The following is an 11608-nucleotide window of genomic DNA, read 5'->3' as shown; positions in this document are numbered from 1 at the left end:
AAACAATAGCCTTTTACAACATATTTCCTTTCATCATGGAAAGAACTGGGCAAAACCCAACAAATACTCACTCAACCCAAAGGGCAACAGCATCACCCCATAATGGACCTGTAAGCCTGCTGACACTCCATGGTGGGGTGTGGGTTTGTTGCTGGGAAGCTCCCGTACCCTGGAAGAGACAATGTCCAGTGAACAGCCTGCCTATGATACACATGACACCCCTTTTCCATTTGGAACAGGAAAAATAAGCATACTTTTTTAGCTAAATTAATAGCAAAATCTATGGGAAGCAAAGGAAGAGAGGTGGTGCAAGTTATATACAAGAAGAGGACTGAAGAAGCAGGATTTAGCTCTCAAAATAGCAACACTGGGAAGGAGTGACTGCAGCAATTTAATGACAGGAAAATGCAATAAAACTGAAGTCCCTTGCTTTGCGTACTCTGCCAGATCTGGGGACACTGAGATAAGCAAGTCTGGAGCACAAAGCTAGGGAGATTCACCCTGGAGCGACTCTTGCGACACAGAGGAGCTGAAATTCCAGTGCATCGCTCATTCCAGCGTCCTGCTGCCTCACAGACCAGAGGCGTGTAGGTCTGATGGTGACCTTGATTAATCATTACAGGATTAATTGCTGACAGCCCTCTATGCCAGGTCAGGCCCTCAGCTGATGTAAAGGGACACTGACACTGGTGACCATGAAGCTACGATGACCGAGCTTGTATTAACCAAAGCTTTACTCAATGAACATTTGGCCTTCCACAGAGCAGACCAGGCATACAGCTGCATTTTAAAAGGAACAGGGTAACATCATGGCCAACTAAAGTATTTTGAGATGAACAAGGCACTTGGCAAGTTCAGTGAACTTGAAAAAGGAATAAATCAAGGGAAAGACTAGCATCAACTTCAGCAAGCGATATGATGCTTTTTGTAAGAGTCATTCAAGCTACAGGCTTAAAAATACCAAGTGAGTTACCCAAGGACGAGGTAAAACTTCTGTGTATAGCAGTGCACAGGTATCTACAGGAATTACAGGCTTGTTTGTCTTCCTTTGAAGCCTTTGGCCCTATGCTGCCTACAGAAAAAGGACGTTCAAATAATATCAAGCAAGCCCAATGAACAGCAATTGTAAACACAACCTGAATAAGAAATTCAAGTATTTCAAGGGTGAAAATTATAACAGGAGTTTGGATGAACAGATACAAAAAGCCTTAAAGTAATACCAGACTGGCTCTGCTATATCCACCCCAGTGCCCAGGTATGTGAACACACATGAAATTAAAAAACAACTTACAAATACTTCATCTCAAATGGCTTTAAATAATGTAAAGCAAGAGCAGTTCCTCAGCCAGTGGGCCTTAAAAGTGTAAGCAAATACCATTTACTGTTTCCAGTTATTTGAGTTTGCAGATTTGGACTGAAGTTTCACCCAGCTGTTAAAGATTTATACAGGAGGTTTAACAATGCTCTGTCATTAAGCCTTTGGCACAAGCAGTGCAAAGGACATTCAGGGCATGTTTGTACTAACTTATCTGGGTAAAGGGAAAGCTGTTCCTTTAAATTATGTTTGCTGTGACTCTGGAAACCGAGCAAACAAAGTCTGAGCGAAACTTCACTCTCAAACAGAAGTGACAGGAGGTACTAGGACTGAAGGACAGGGATCTTCCATAGGACCCACCTGCCTCAGGATTCACAACTGAATTGCAAATCTCTAACAACTTGGGGGAGTTTAGTCCAGACTTGTTGGACGTACCTCATCCCGATGGCAAATGAGAGACTGGTTCAGCCCCACACTGTCAGGTGAGTAAAATCCTATTCTGGGGGGATGTTAGAAGATGAATGGCCTGGGGAAGAAACCTCAGGCCACAAACAAAGGCACAGATCCAGTGCCTGAAAAAGAATCAACTTTGCTCTACAAGCAAAGTTAAAGATTTATACAAGCAAAGTCACACTGAAGGAGTCCTGTGCAACCCAGACTGAGCACAGCTGTGACGCTGTTGAAATACTGGCTGATGGAGAGGAGGGACAGCACTGGCACAGCCTTACAGGCATAAAAACCACCGCAGGGAGGAAGTCTGGTCAGAGGGGAGACCCAGCCCGCACAGAACAGGCATTAATGTCACCAACTAAACAGCAAACATCCCCCAAACCAACCAACCAACCAACGAACCAAACTGTGTGTCTTTTTCCAGGGGCAGGACAAGTTGTGATTTTTCCTGGCAGATGTTTATGTGTGATCTTGCTTTAAAAAAATATATAAATAAAGGCAGGAAATATGAAAAACAGCCTGTTTTCCTCCTAACGCCAGGCTGATCTTTCCCCTTAGCCGATCTTTCCTTTCTCTCAGGAGACCAGTTGCTGTGTATCCAGTATAGCTGTGAACTTCACCCCAGCAAATTGGTGTATTTTTAAATGCACAAAGTAAACAGCAACTCAAATCTCATAAGAACAAACTAGCTCTTGAGATATTAAAGTAATGATGGATTCAACCGTTACTGTCGAGCTGCCACTTTCAGGTCTGGTTGAAAATAAGAGATTGCACTGAAATAACAAAAAGATTTAAAAACATTTCGCTGAACTTGCAAAAAAAAAAAAAAGGACTAATTGGCTGACATTCATTTTAAGGGATGGACAGAAATTTTATTCAGGTCTGATTTTCTCCAGGCACAAATTGGGACTGGTAAATCCAATCCACTTTAAGACCAACTGTAAATATAGGAGTATGTGTGAAATGCCACAGTAATTATCAGAAAAGAAGGACCCAGAGACAAAACACCCATTGTCCCGCACTGCCATAATTTGGAGAGGACATTTGCAAGACAATGTAAAATGCTTTAACTATATAATTACCATTATCTGTCACTGAGTATGTGGCCAATGCCTGGGGTTTTTACTCAAATTCTCTTTTTGCAAGTAGCTTGTTTGATTATTTCTATAGGGTGTTATATCATCATTTTTACCACAATACTGCCTGAAGGCAGTATTTCATGTTTCCAAGCAGTACCCCATGGAAGCAGCCTCATTAGATCTAAAATAAGAAAAGCTGACAAGACTCAGTAAAATCAAAACAATCTAGAAATCTCATCTCCTCCCTGCCTTTTCTTTCCTAGCAAAAATTGTCTTTGAAACAGGTGTCTATGAAAAAACAGGTCTAGCAGGTCACTCAGTCCACAAAACCTGGACTCCACTGGTCCAAAAGGGAGCAATTCCTGAAATAATGACCCCTTCTTAGGAGAAACTGCAGCCAGCTCAAATAAAAATTAGGAAGAGCAACAGGGACACACTGAGCAACTAGAAATCTAGACAAAATGCCCGCTTTTCACTTGAGGTCAGAAATGTATGAAACATCAAATGAAAAATAATGAAAAAAGAGAGAATACTCAAACTGGTTCATTTTTTCTTTAATTACACTACTGTCCAGAGCTCTTTTGAACCTATCAGGCTCAAGTTATGCTATTGTACTTAACACTGAGTTCCTGCTCAAGTAACTCAGAAGAAAAAAGGCTATGGGAGGAATATGGGAATATTCACAAATGATAGTGTATACCACTCTCAGTCTAGAGATGGGGAGCTACGACCCAGGAAAATCCCTGACGTGCTCAAGATTGCCCAGGGAACTAGAGTAAAGCTGAGAAATGAAATCTGCTCTCGCAGAACCCGATTCAGTGCCACAGCTGTGAGATTCACTACCTGCATCCCAGCCTTGCTCTTTCCATTGGAGTGAAGAGGAGGGTGACAGAGAAGGGTTCGAAAGAAAGGTCTGAAAGGGAAAGGTTCACGCTTTTTCACAGCACGTGGGTAAAGTGAGCTATGGTTGAGGAGACCATGTCACTTATTTGACAAAACGATAGAGTTCCTGTGGATGCACATGCAGCCAGAGAGTGCTGCGAGTGTGCCTGTGTTTCTACAGTGCAATGCTGCCTGGCTGTAGTGGGCAAACTGGTGGCAAGTTGTGAGGGGCTTCTGGATACAATTGCCTAAGCCCAGAGCTAGTGCCTCAGTCCCAGGACAGAGAGACTGCTCTGCACTGGGAACAGCCATCCTGCGATCTCCCCTTGCATGCCAGGGTCCTCTCCCAGGGCTAAAAAGAGCTCTTCTGGAGGGTAAGTTTGCATGACTGATGCTGTTTGCTGAAGAGCTTCCAGAGTTGTCTGTCAAGTATTTTTCCTGAGTTACTAAAGACACGTGCAGTCAGTATAACAGGCTATAAGAATAGTATCAGATTATGTCAGGTTTGAAATCAGCTGAATTTAGCTTGATGCAGTTGACAAGGTAGCACTCCAAACCCACCTGGCATTTCAAACCAGTAGAAACCAGTCTAACAGGATTCTGATGTCTTATTGACTCCTGGCTCCCTTGAAGCTATGAATTTGCAAGCAGATTCACCAAACGGGCACTCCTTGGACCCTCCACCCAATAACCACTGAGGGAGGAAAAACTGAGAGGTCTCCTATTCCTTGTTGAACAAAATCAGCCCTCTTCTTTCCCTGCTTCTGTGTGGAAGCTTTCAAATGAAAAACCCTTTGAGTTCTTACCTCTTTGCAGTTCAAATAACCAGCCACACTAATTTCTTCCATAACAAACGTCTCATACGCAACCAGCAAATCTAGAAATAGAAGTGGATATCATTATGTTTTTCTCCAAGAGCAGTGCAGGTGTTGTCTGCCCCAGGGACACTGGGCAGGTCTGTCTGTCTTGAAAAGCTTGAGCCAAGACATCTGCTAACCTCTTCTAAGTATCCTGGCATTACTAAATCTCTCTGCTTTCAGCAAGGCATTGTGCCCAGGACATTATTTCTCCTATCATGCTCTTGACTAAACCATTTCATCACAGATTAAACTTTCTATATCAGAGTCCTTTAATTTTTTAAGTGTAAGCTTTATGGTGCATATTCTTTCCATGGCTAGAAGGCTTCACATGGTCCAAACAGAAGAGAACAAACAAAAAGGAACAAGGACTCACAACTCTCATGTGCAACCCTGTATAACAGGGGAGATCATCAGGCAGGCTGCTGGGGGCCTTCCTGCATGCTTGCGTACTACTTTGGTATCTTATGCTTTAGGGCTATGTCCTGTGATTTGCACCTAATTTGGAGTTGATAGCCAAGTACTCTCCGCAGTCAAGGAGATGCAGTCATTTCGTTTTTGAATTAATCACTCACCTTCCAGGGATAAGCTTGGAAAACCTCATGAGGTTTAGACCGCAGCTGCTTAGCAACAATTTCACTAGTATCTTCTAAGCAGAAATAAGGAATGGGATAGCATCAGGGGTAATGACATTTCATAATCAGCAGGAAAAAGTAAAGGGGGCTTCCTTTAGAGGCAGGAGGTCTTGTTAGTATATAGACATATGTCAACTATGTCAGAGGAAAAGGATGAGTTTTATACCTTTTACTTCTCGAGATTCTCTAAAAATCTTTCACCATTGCATGTGCACTAATTGAAGGAAAGGAACAAAAATAAGGTCAGCTTTTTGTTTAATAAGTTTTTAAGAGCTTATAATGAAACTCAGAAGGGCTTGTAGATTTGTGCTTCTGCTCTTCTGTATGCTTTAAAAATTAGGTTGACTCCCCCTACACAGCTGGACAGTGTGTGTTTATATATGCATATATATGTGTACATATGTAGAATAGCTCCAGAGAGAGAATTCTGTAACATCTTAGCTATATCCCATAGCTACATCTACTATGCAAGACCCAGGGGATGAAGCATGGAAGGCAATGCGATAGGGCTGGACCACTTGGAGATACATGGATTGAACAAGTACATCCATGAGCAGAGATGAAAATCATTACTGGTATACAAGAAAGCACATATTTTAAATCATTATTTTTGACTTGTAAAGAATCTGTAAATAGTCAAAAAGATAAATCATCCTGGCAGCAGAAAAATATACAGTTATTTAGTGTTATTCACTATGTACTGATATTTATTTGTTAATTAAAACAAAGTAGCTGCTATAAATACTCCATGTTTCATGCAGAGGGAACTCTGTGAAGGCATGTATCCATTTCTGTTATATGTAAGTAACAATTTATAGGATACACTCATTTTGTGTTTATATTTACACATGTGCTTACCTTTACCCATAGAAGGTCCCACAATGACAGACTTAATTCTGGAAACATTTTATATCTAGCTAGGCTGTTTGGGTAATTTTTAGCTGTTTCTCTCTCCAAGCCCAGTTCACTTGGTCTCATGGTGTCTAAAGCACGTGGCTTTGGAGGCTGTATTAAATGAATCCAATGTATTTATTTTTAGTCTCTGAAGTGTTTCTAAAACAGCTTCTCTGTAACATATGTGCAAGACATAAAGGTTTTATTATCATAAGCATGTAAAAACCTGCATAATTCTCTCTTGGTTTTGCTTGCTATAAAAAAGGTACCATCACTAAATCATAGAAATAACATCATTCCGTTACCTGTCTCACCTGAAAGACTATCTCAAAATCAGAGCAGTTGCGGTTTGATTCTGTTAGGACACGTGACAGAACTAAAACTTGTTTACAAAATAAGTACGAAGTGTTTGTTTCCTGGAAACATGTGGGGTCAAACAATTTTCTAATATTTCAGCCAGCCCCAAACATATTGTCTACTTTTCTCTGGCTTCTGCTGTGAACCTCTTTGGTCCATGTCTCACTTTCTGGTTGGTCTGTTCTTATGCTCCTCCCGGTTTCTCCACCCCTGTGCCTTAATCAAATAATACCTTGGCCTTGCACCTAAATAGTTCAAATTCCATTGTGACATATTATGTCCGTTTACTTTGGACAGGGACATGTGCTTAACTGTCTCTTGCCACCATCTAAAAGAAAGGACCAGAACTGATAACAGGTCCAAGGAGGGTTATCCCAACCAGTGACAATGAAAATATAAATGTATGTATAGTCAGGCAGCTCAGGGCCCTGGTGGCTTCAGGTGAAGGTGTTGCCATGCCTAGAATCTTCTGCTGGAATTTAAGCCCTCTGTAACAGGATGGGCTCAACAGGACAGAAGAGTGCCTCACGTGCACCAGCTTAAATCTGTGCATTAGCTTAAACCACTGATGAGGCTAAATGAATTCATAGCTACATCTGTTGAGAGCTATATCTGCCGGAGCCCAGGGCTGAGTCTGTGGGTGTTACTATTCCCCTGACTCAGACAGAAATATCTCCCGATGCAAGCGCAGACCTGAGCCCGTGCGGAGCCCCGGCGCCGGCAGTGGGGCCCACCCACATGGCACTCCTTCAGGGATCGGCACCCACGTGAGCAGCAACGGCGGCTGATGAGTAAGGCCTGCTGCTGGATTTTGGACTGTGCCCCATCCCTGCAGAGCTGTTTTTGCCTCATTATGATGCACTGTGAAACATTTTAGAGATGACATTCCACTCCACTTAAAAACGACGAAGAAGGGGAAAAAAAAATCTATGCCTAAGATATGAGCAGGGATGTATTGGGGGACTGATAGCAGTGGGAGGCAGAGGTTTGTTGTCACTTTGCACAAGACTCTCAAAATAATTAAAGCATTTTAGAAAGAAACTGATAAGATGCAGCAAAGTCAGCATTTGCATGTACATCCAGATTATATTTAAAGAGGAAATATTAAAGGAGCCATGTTAACTATGAAGGCTTGAAGACAAAATCTTGTCTAAAAGAGTTCCACCTGATTCATCAAGTATACATCAAAGGTGCATCCCTATATTCAGTGTGCAAAACCTTCCAGATGAGTCATTAAAAGGGCTTATACATGCAGCAGCTTCAATACATGAAAAGAAATAAAAGATTATGTGACCTTCTGCCTTTCTACAGCATTAAAACCCTACACTCAAAGCAGTAAGTAATTTCTGCATGGAGACCCCAAACTTTCCATTGAGCTACACATAATGTAAAGGAGCATTCAGTCATGGCTGGATTTAAGGTGATGGCAAAACTAACACAGCACCAGAGAATTCATTGTAGGGGTTCATTGCCCTCCATGTTGAAAGCACCTGCCTGCCACAATCCTGACACATTTTGTGTGCCACTCAGACACATCAATATTGTTATCTTCTCCCTGGTGTTGGTGGGGATATGTTGTACAGTCAGACAAGAGCAATTAATCTGCTGTGACTGTGTGTCCCTATACAGAACAACCATACACTCAGGTTGTATTCATACCTGTTATTTCCTGCTTCAAAACACCCCTGCATTGTGCAGCTAGAGATTTCAGCCTGTCTCTAACTTTAATGAAGCAATGTTCATTACCCTTCCAGACTAGGCAACAACATTGTTGAAGATGTCCCTGCTCATTGCAGAGGGATTGGACTAGATGACCTTCGAAGGTCACTCCCAACCCAAACTATTCTGTGATTCTATGATTGTATAACATTGGCAAATTGAGCATTTTTCATTTCAAAATCATTAAGCATTATGTTTATAATTTCTTACTACAGTACTTAGCACTTTTCAGCCAGACAGCACACTTCCCATTTTTCAAGGGGAGTTGATGAAGCACTGGAACCACCAGCAAGCAGAGCCACCAGTCTCACCCTACTGCACCCCTTATATTCTGAGAAAGGCTGAGCGCAGGGAGCCAGAAAACTCCCTCACAAATTATTTCCTTGTGGCAGTGGAAGGGAGTGTGTAGAAGAAATCCTCCCAGAGACAGAGGCTGTCAGCTCAGGGCCAGCACCAGACACAACAGAATAGCCCATTACCCAGGGTGGCAAATCTCCAGGGGCAGCAGCCCTGGAAAAGTGCTGCTGAGCTGAGTCTGGGTGTGTGGAGCAGTAGGTTTGGCAAGGAAGGTGGCTATTCTCAGCAGATAAGGTTGCACCCCTTGTGTTTCAGCAGCAGCTGGCGCAGCCAGCCCAACTTCCTGGGGCTGCCAGCCCCCCGCAGCTCTTTGCACCAGTGCCCACCAGTGACAGACCACACGGTCTGCCTCCTCCACAGCTTCTGCAGCTGCGCCCGCCTGGCATGTCACAAGATGAGCAAAAAGGGAGAGATGATCCACCAGCGCTGGAATGAACCTCCTGCCTCAGGCTCCCGGATCAAACTCTGGCCAGATTAAACCCATCTGAAATACCTGCAGGTCTACACAGCTGCAATTTCAGTTTTCAGGCTGCAGCTTCTGATACTAAAAACATTCTTATATTCTATTAGATCTAACTGATTAAAAGGAGCTGCTTGTTTGACACGCAACACCCTCTGAATCCCTTAGGAGCCCATTCTCTTTTTCAGTAGGGACCAGCAGCTCATTGTCAGCATCCGCAGCCAGATGATGCCTTTAAACACATCCAGTCCCACCCTCCCAAAAGCAGCAGCAGTCCCTCTTTCCCACACACATCCACCTGTCCAGGTCTACACTGCTCTAGGAACCTCCGTCCTTTTTACAATCTTTATTAGCATTTTAGCTAATGTCCTCAAGTTCAGCTGCTCTTGTGCAGCAGCAAATCTATGGCATTTTTTCACATTGGCAAGTAAAATTTCTCTACAGTCAAATTTCTGGAGGTTGAATTATGTGTGAGTCAAAATGCATATCTCTAATGTTGCTGTATGTGCATCACTTACTGGTTTTACTGTTGTTATCTTTCTCTTTTTCCCTACAGACTGCTACTTTGGAGTTCTTGAACTACAGGGAAATATGTTTGCCAGCAAAGCACTTTCAGGTAGGTGGTGACGCTGCAGCAAGAAATGTGATCCCAGGACGGTATGTGAATATACTTGGGATGAATTACTCCTGATGTTACACCCACCTGTGACTATAAGAGGTGAATACCTTCTTCAAATATTTACTGCAAACACTCAGACAGGGATAGTTATGGTCCACACCTGCTTGAATCATTCATTCTCTGTCACTGAATAGCTTGACTGCTACCAGAATAATGTCATACTAAATTTCAATGTATACTTTTAAACTCATCCCTAGTTTTTAATACACTTAAAGTAATTGCAAAAGCCAATGCTATTTGATTGACATATCGATAAATGGTTTCTCAATAATATCTTAGAGTATTAATTTTTGAATCAGAAGCATTGCCTTCAAAAATATATTCTGTTCTTGAAATCTTCATTGAAGAAATTTTAAAAATCTATATTGTAGCCACCACAATAAACAAGAGCTCCCTCACCCCTGCCTCTCCTAGAAAACCCATCCACTGCTATATTCGCTTCTCGTCAAACATCTGGTTTGTTAGGTACTGTTTGGCAGCCTGACAGCAATCTAGCTCTTCAGTGTGGACACCCTTCATTCCTCTGATGGATCAAAAAAAGCATATCTGGCAAAGATAACCACACTGGTTCGATAGTGCTTCCTCAACACATAGTTACATCTTTGTGCAGCCCAGCTGAGGGAGTTTCATTAAGCCATGCAGAAAGCTCCATCTCTACCAAATATCTTTGTAAAAGCCCAACAGTGACATCCATGTACTTTCATATTCACCAGGTAAGCGAAAGGCGGAAACAATCTTCTCTACGCATGCATCCACTCCCCCACACACACGCTCACACATCTATTTGCCTAATGATTTATTTGGAAATTCACATAGTTTTGAAATCACTGATGAGTAGCTCCTGTGAAAACTTTACCTCATTTTTGAAGAAAACACTAGCAGCAATTTGCTAAGCATTGTAAACTATGTTGGTGTTGCAAAGGCCACAAAAGAGAGACAGGTCTCTGCTCCTGTCCGAGTGGCATCAACAAGGACAAGGGGTAGTCACTTGAAGCACACAGGAACTTTGATATAGAAGAGATTGCTGCAGGTTAATCTCCTCAAGTGGCAAGGCATAAAACAGTTTCTAGAAGAGAATAAATAAAAAATAAGTGACTGTTAGAGTTTAGGGCTCGGAAGGATTATAGGTGTAATATTAGTTGTGGTCCAGTTAACAGAAATGCTTCCATCACAGTTGCAAGGATCAAGCCTTTGGGGTTTTAGTCTTGGGACAGTAAGAAAGGTGCAGGAAAAGAAATAGCCTCTTCTTTCTTCTCAAGCCATCTCCAACAGCAGCTGTTTTTATTTCGCTGTTCCACCAAGCTACAGAAACAGAAACAGGCTTAGTGAATCTCTACACCTCAGAGCAATTTACAAACCAAACCTAACACCACAACCAACAAACGGGTCCTTCATACACTTCCAGTAACACTGGAAACAGTCCCAGAGCAACCACCCGTTCCAGACAGTCCAAAAGTCTTGGCAGAATTGAAGTCGGGATCCAAATTTAGCAGCTATGAGCTGCATGTGGTGGTGCAGGTAATGAAAGGAGAAAACAGACTGTAGAGCCCGGAAGCAGAACAACTCAGACTCAGCACAGGTAGTGATTTCAGGTAGTGATCCTTCCTTTATAAGGATAAAACATAGAGGCTTCAGAAATCTTTGGAAAGCAGAGGATTCACAGTGATGTCCCAAATGCCCCTGATGTTCCAGGGTCAGGTGGAGTGACCCTGGTGGTGAGCAAGGAAAAGGCTTGTGCCACACACAGGTCCACAGTGATTGCAGAAGACTCAGAACAAAACTGAGATGCTTACCTCCTAGAGTATCTTGCAAAGAGGATATACTGTAATGTAACAAACTCAGTGATAAGTGTAACTTCTCAAAGCAACATTTAATGACTAATCCACAGCACTATTTTATGCCTTTCAGTGAATTGTCAATTCTA

The 11608-nt window shown here is 42.5% G+C and overlaps 2 protein-coding genes across 2 annotated transcripts in view; one reads left to right on the top strand and one right to left on the bottom strand.

Moving 5' to 3' along the window:
* NEU2 (neuraminidase 2) overlaps positions 1-11608 on the bottom strand; it is a 37894-nt gene that overhangs the window by 11450 nt on the left and 14836 nt on the right. The window contains exon 4 of the mRNA XM_065073198.1: positions 4533-4603. The gene's annotated coding sequence lies outside the window, so the exon portion shown is untranslated. The remainder of the gene's footprint in view (positions 1-4532; positions 4604-11608) is intronic.
* NGEF (neuronal guanine nucleotide exchange factor) overlaps positions 1611-11608 on the top strand; it is a 50416-nt gene continuing 40418 nt past the window's right edge. The window contains exons 1-2 of the mRNA XM_065073165.1: positions 1611-1797; positions 9562-9621. The gene's annotated coding sequence lies outside the window, so the exon portion shown is untranslated. The remainder of the gene's footprint in view (positions 1798-9561; positions 9622-11608) is intronic.

The sequence above is a fragment of the Columba livia genome, chromosome 9 (genome assembly GCF_036013475.1).
Source record: "Columba livia isolate bColLiv1 breed racing homer chromosome 9, bColLiv1.pat.W.v2, whole genome shotgun sequence".
Taxonomy (NCBI): Eukaryota; Metazoa; Chordata; class Aves; order Columbiformes; family Columbidae; genus Columba; species Columba livia.
This window is presented reverse-complemented; position numbering and strand designations above follow the sequence as displayed.